The sequence below is a fragment of the Falco punctatus genome (genome assembly GCF_963210335.1).
Source record: "Falco punctatus genome assembly, chromosome: 7".
Classification (NCBI taxonomy): domain Eukaryota; kingdom Metazoa; phylum Chordata; class Aves; order Falconiformes; family Falconidae; genus Falco; species Falco punctatus.
This window is the reverse complement of record NC_137587.1, coordinates 72,280,115-72,286,273: the sequence shown is the minus strand read 5'-3', so window position 1 is coordinate 72,286,273 and position 6,159 is coordinate 72,280,115.

Sequence of the window (6,159 nt, the reverse complement as noted above, 5' to 3'; positions counted from 1 at the left end):
TTTCCAGGTAGGGTTTGGCTTTTACAAGGAAACCCTCAACTTCAGATAAACTCTTTATTTTGCCTCTTTCTTCCCAGCTCTGCATTCCTCAGCAATCTCAAAGTCAAATAAGGACCCTTAAGCCCAGGTTTTAAGCATCTAGTTGCCAGCACAATGCTACCAGCTCCTACACAGGAACTAACTCCAGTAAATTATTAAAAAAAGTTGTCCCAGCCCTCCTGAGCAAGCAGTGAAGCTGCCAGAAACCTCCAAGCTATCAGGAGCTCTGGGAGACAAGCCACAGGCACAGGGAATGAGCAGGAAATTAAACAAATGCTCTGGGAGAAAGCACGATGAGGGAGATGCCCCATCACACTAGCACAAGATGAAAAACCACTTTGCGTGAGCAGGACACAAACGTGAATAGGTCTGGTGTGGAATTTAAGGGATTGTCCCTCATGTGAGCAGCACAGAGAGAACCAGGGGCAACAGGAAAAAAGCATTTGCAGAAAAGCCCTCAAGGAACTTGCTGTCAAAGGTTACAAAAGCACCAGTGCAAAGCTGGGGAACTGATGGTGAAAAAACAAGACCTAGGAGGACACAAGGGCATTTCAGTGGGACTGGAGAGGGGTGGAGGGAGGTGCTCACCAGGGCTGAAGGAATCTGTGAGGTACCAGTGAAGATTTTGGGATGTCATGGAAGTGGAGAAATTGTGGGGATGCTAGGCAGAAGGAGAGTATCACAGTTAGGCTTGGGTCTAAATGGGATTGTAGGAATTTCATGAGATTGGTGAAAATTCATGGGGGAACTCAAGTGGGGAAAGGCAGGGAAAGGATTAAGAGTTACCTATAGATAAGGGAGCTGGGCTCCATCAGGAACAGGGTCAAAGAGAGCCAGATGGTGTTGCTATGAGCTTAACACCTACCCAGCACTGCATTCTTCTTCCATAACCCTGTAGGACAGCAAAAGCCACCGATCTGCCTAAGGGAAAATGAGCCAGAAACCAAGGATGGGCCCAACATGGGTCAGGCAACAGCCTTACTGCCTGGGTGCAGCCCTACAGCCAAGTGAGCAGGGCCTGGTGACAGCAGTAATACAGCCCATCAACAGCCCAGGTACCACCCAGCAAAAGCAAAGCATCAAGGTAACTCCAAGATCAGTCTGGGGAAGTCTAGGAACAGAGCCCAGGAAAAAAAAAAAAAAAGTTGCCTAAACCTCAGCTTAAATGAAGCTCCTGGAGCAATGGGTGGAATTCCTAAGTGAGGCTGACTGGGGCAATTATAGCCTGTTAGTGCCCTCAGGCTCCTGACAATCCTCACCCGTCTGTTGTTTTTCCTATGCAAAAGTAGCAGGACCCCAAATCAGTACAATGACACCTACTAGGCTGCTTCCTCATGATTCTTCTAATTCCAGTACCATTGCTCCAGGATGTTGGTCTGTCTCTGTCCACGTCACACAGCATGAAGAGATACAGAGGAGAACACCTATATTCCAGCCTGCATCAGACCTCTGGGAAAATGGCCTCTGTTGTTCTTTGTGTTCAAGTTTTCTTTCATTTGTTTCAAGGCTGCTGCCAGTCTACACAAAGCCTCTGCAATCTTGAGTGGGGTTTGTTGCCTTTCTCTGTACAAACCTCTGAAGCACCGGCTGTTGCCACCACTTTTCTGACAGCACTGATTGATTCCAGTATCTTTGGACTTTTCCTCAAGTAGTTTTTCTATATTAAAATTGCAGGGGAAGGAGAAAAAAAAAAAAGTTTGTTGCTGTGTTGCATCAGGCGATGTCAGCTGTGCTTCTCAGCGTGTGAGACTGAAATGTGAAAGTGCCCTGGCCTGAAGCAAATCCTTATTTCAGTCTGGGGAGGGTGGTGTGTTTGCTGTGCTTATGTAAAGCATTGTGATCATAGCTTTCAGTCGAAATATTCAAGCCTTTCTATGGATTCTGTTGTTGCTATTTTAGGGGACCTGATGTCTCCGGCGGATGACTCAGAGAAGTTCATCTGTAGCTGGCCAGCATTAATCTAGACTAACAGTCTGATTCAGGAATGCATCTTTATGTAAGAAAATTGCTTAAGCATGTGTTTAACTCTGGAGCTTGGCTAAAAGAAACTGGTTTACATGCTGCCCTGCAGCAGGCATGGAGCAGCAATAGCCAGAAGTTGCTTTTTCAGTAGGTCTTCAATAGACCAGCTTGCAATCTCAGAGCACATCTCCAGGGTGATATATCCACCTGGGAGGGTTGGCCTCTTTAGGCTAGCTTAGCAAGGAACAAGCAGGAGTAAATACGGAGTCACAAGGTTCAGAGCTTACCTGTCCTCCCCTGCTGCACCGCTGCTTGCCCTAATGTGTCGCCAGCACCACAGCAGGGACGTACCAGCTCAGAGGTACCTTAATTTCAGTGCATGGGGCTAAGCAAAGGGCTGAGAACGTCATGCTGCTGCAGCCAGGTAAGACCTGTTGTGAAGGTGCCTGCAAACCCCTCATCTCTTTGACTGCAAAAGCTGGAAGCTGAGTTGCTGGGGGACTCCGCAGAAAACTGTGCTGCACCAGGACTCTGCTGGATTACCTGCTTACTACCAATAAGGAATTTGGTAGAAAATCCAAATTTCTTTTTCTGACATAAATTGTTACAAAATCAGGCTGGTGTCACACTTGGGTCTTTCTGGTTTGTTCACCTTCAGGGCACGAAGGTGGCTTTTGGCCTGTCAGTGCAGTTCCTTCTTCCACAGTATTTTTTTAAGGTATAAACCCATTTATTATGCTGCCTAATTCCATGTAACTTTGACTGCTTCTGCATTTAATCAGGAGGGTGTTTCACATACAGATTCCTCCGCTGGTGAGAAGCATATGAGCTGGTGAAAGGAGAATGGGGGAAGCCATTCATGAAAACCTTCACAGAGCTTGAGTTTTCTGTTTGCTTGGCTCTTTGAGCCAAACACTGTCTAAATACACTTGCTCTTGAAGGAAGCCAGGTCCCAGGCCAAGGGACCTGCTGGTGGTGTGACTGGAAGAGGGCTTTGGAAAACACAGGTTGTCTTCTGGAAATGCCTGCAACTGCCTGTAGACCTCTGACTTGATTTTTGACATCTCAGAGGCTTTCTGGGCAAACTTACTCTCTCCATTTGCTTGTTTACCTCCCCTTTTTTACTTGGTAAAATAATTGCAGTATTTGGACTGCAACCACGAGGGTTGCAGCCATGCAGTGTTGAAGTGACCCTACTTGGTAGTGGTGGTCCAGGGGAGTAAGTGTTGGCATGTGCTGGGTCTTTGCAGGTGTGGACCCTTCAGTTGCACATCTCTGTATTTCGGGGATGATGCTGTTCTGTGTGGTGTCAGGCAGGTGCACGCAGGGAGCAAGCCATCTACATGAGTTGATGCTGCTGTATCTGCTGTTCCAGCTCATAGCTGCTCTGTGTGGATGGAGCATATGCACCATTGGAGGTTGGGTGGCAAGGACATATTTCCGCCTTTAGAGTGATACTGCTTTTCTCAGAGTAACTCCCCTGAAGTTTGCTGTGGATGTGGGCACTCCAAGCAGCAGCAGCAGGCCACCAACCTTGCTGTGCTGTGACCTGAGTTGGGGCTTTCTACCAACACCAAAATGAATGTTGCAGGAGGACAGGTGAGTTTCTCAGCCTCTCCCCCCTCTGCCAGAGAATACCTGTCCCCAAGGGGGTGATGGCAGAGAGGCAGCATCCCTCTGAGCCTAAATGTTGTGGACTGTGAGCTGGAGGCCGAGGTACTCGCACCCATTTCATCAAGCAGGAGGGTGCTTGCATTTAAACACCCAGCAGGAGCCAGGAGGGATGATTGGTGGAGCTTTGGCACGTGCACAAAGAAGATCCTAAAAAAGAGATGACCCTAAATTCACACCCAGGGTATTTTCACCAGCCAGATCCTTCTCTAACAGCTCAGCCCATGAGGAACATCCATGCTTTTGGGGGCTGAAGCAGACTGCTTTCAGAGCCACAAGCATGTATCCTGGTGCTTTTCAAAGCACAGGATGACTCGTTTTCATATCTCTACATTTCCACCTTGACCACTGTTTATCACGCTAGATGCTGCCATCAAACAGTTTAGCAGATGCACGTGGAAAATGAATTTCTCAGCACAGATGGAGCTGAACAGAAGGGACCTCTTCAGATGGGAGAGCACATGTAAAGAGAGTGAGGCCTGGGAGATTTGGAGCTAGCAGGCATGAACGGGTCTCAGCGAGGAGAAATATTTCAACAATTATGAACTTGGAGGCGGAGTTTAAGGCAAAAAGCTTGAGGTGAGATGTGTTAATCAGTCTGAAGGATTTGAATTCCTAACTTGAGCTCAGCCTGGTGGTATTTGCACTATTGGTATTATTTGCAGAGCCTTTTTTCCTCTGGATTATCTCCAGCTTGCACAGCTTTGGGGTGGCTGAACAAACGGTGATCCGAGGGGCATCTCAGCCCACGGTCGTGGTTGAGGTTGTTAATGGGTGTGCAGCCACCCACAATCAAGCCCAAGGCATCGAGAAATCTGGATTTCCTTTCCTCCAACGTGGGAACTCTGTGTGTCTCCAGTGATGGAGGAGAAAGGCTTTTTCCGAAGTTCCTGCCTGGCTCAAGGAACAGTGGGAGCAAGAGAGAGGCTGGGTGAGATGGGAGGTTCACCCTGAATCTGTGGGTGAACCTCCCAGGGCAGGAGACTGGGGCGGTTGTGATGTGGGACACGAGCACTTTCACAGAATTTTGGTGTTGCAAAATGGGGTTTGTCACAGAGAGATGCTGTGAGTTCTTGCGGAGGCTGAGTATTTGTGGCTGCTGTCCCTGGCTGCTCTCAGTCACGGCTGTGGAGCTGAGCTGGAATCAGACAGAGCCCGTGGAGGTGCAGTGACAAACTCCTTGTGCACAGAGGCCCTGCTCCCGTAAATCCTGTAAGCATGTGCTTAATTTCATGGAGCAAGGTGATTGCAGTGTAATATTTTATTCTTGTCAGCTTCAGCATTAACAGTTACTAGAACCACTTGGGTAATTAAGCTCTTGCAAGAATAAAATGAAAAAGCACCAGGTGCCTACGGAGATCTAAATAATTTTTCAGAGTGGGTAGAAGTACAGTCCTCAGCTTTCCTCAGTAGCTGGAAAATCCCCAGAGGCAGCACAGATCCCCTTGAGATGAACCAAAGGCAGCAGCCCTGCTTTTCTCGGGTACCTTTTGCCAACCATCTACCAGGAGCCGGTCAGTGCCCAAGACTCCATATGTGGCCATTGGATCAGAAACTTTGTAATGAAAGGAAGACTTGCAAACGGCAGAGCTAAAATTTCATACCAAAGAGTATTTTTGAGAAATATGCGTGTTTTAAGTGAGGAGTAACTGGCAGCAAAGTGCAGATCCCAGGCTCGCTGCAAGAAAAGATAAGGCCGGGACTGCAGGAGGGGAACTTTTCCCACGCCTGTGGGATGGCATAGGGAAGATCCCATCACTGTTTGCAAATGTTTATTACTGGGATTATAAAGAAAAAGGGCAACAGGCGGGTGCCCGAGGAGGTTTAAACATGTTTGGCAATGGCCGCGCTCTGTGCTGCTGAAGCAGGGCTCTTCCCAGCGGCTCTGACGGGCGGTGCGAGGCGCTGCCTTGCGGTTGGGTCCCCGCGGCTCGTCCGGCGGGGCTCCGCGCCCAGGCTCCGGGCCGGGAGCTCTGCAGCCCCGGCAGAGGCCAGGAGGGGGCGGCGGGGTGCCGGGGGCGGCCGGTCCCTGCCCGTGGCACGGCACCGCCCCGGCCAGCTCGGGGCCGGCGGGGAAAGGGGCTCGCCAAGCACCCTGGTGACCCGTCCCGGGGGAGCTCGCCTCGGCACAGGGCTGGACCCGCTTTTGTGTCCAAGGACAGGCTGTGGGAAGCTGCAAAGCTCCGATAAGGCAAAGCCCCGCTGTGGTCAATGCCTTTCTTGGCTCCTTGGGGTGCCAATGTGCTGCCCCGCGTCTGCTCACGCCTGCTCATGTGTTGGCGAGGGGCTGGGCACGTCACCAGCAGGGCAGGACAGGGCTAGCACAGCGGCCCGGGGGGTGACAGAGTTCCCCTTGGGGATGAAGTGTAGGATGAGGGCCTGGGGTGACCAACTGAGCTTCCCCGAGGCTTGACGTGTGAGGCAGGGCCAGCCTAGCAAAGGTCCAGCTGGTAAGACCGGAGCTGAACAAAGCTGAGGCTATTTATA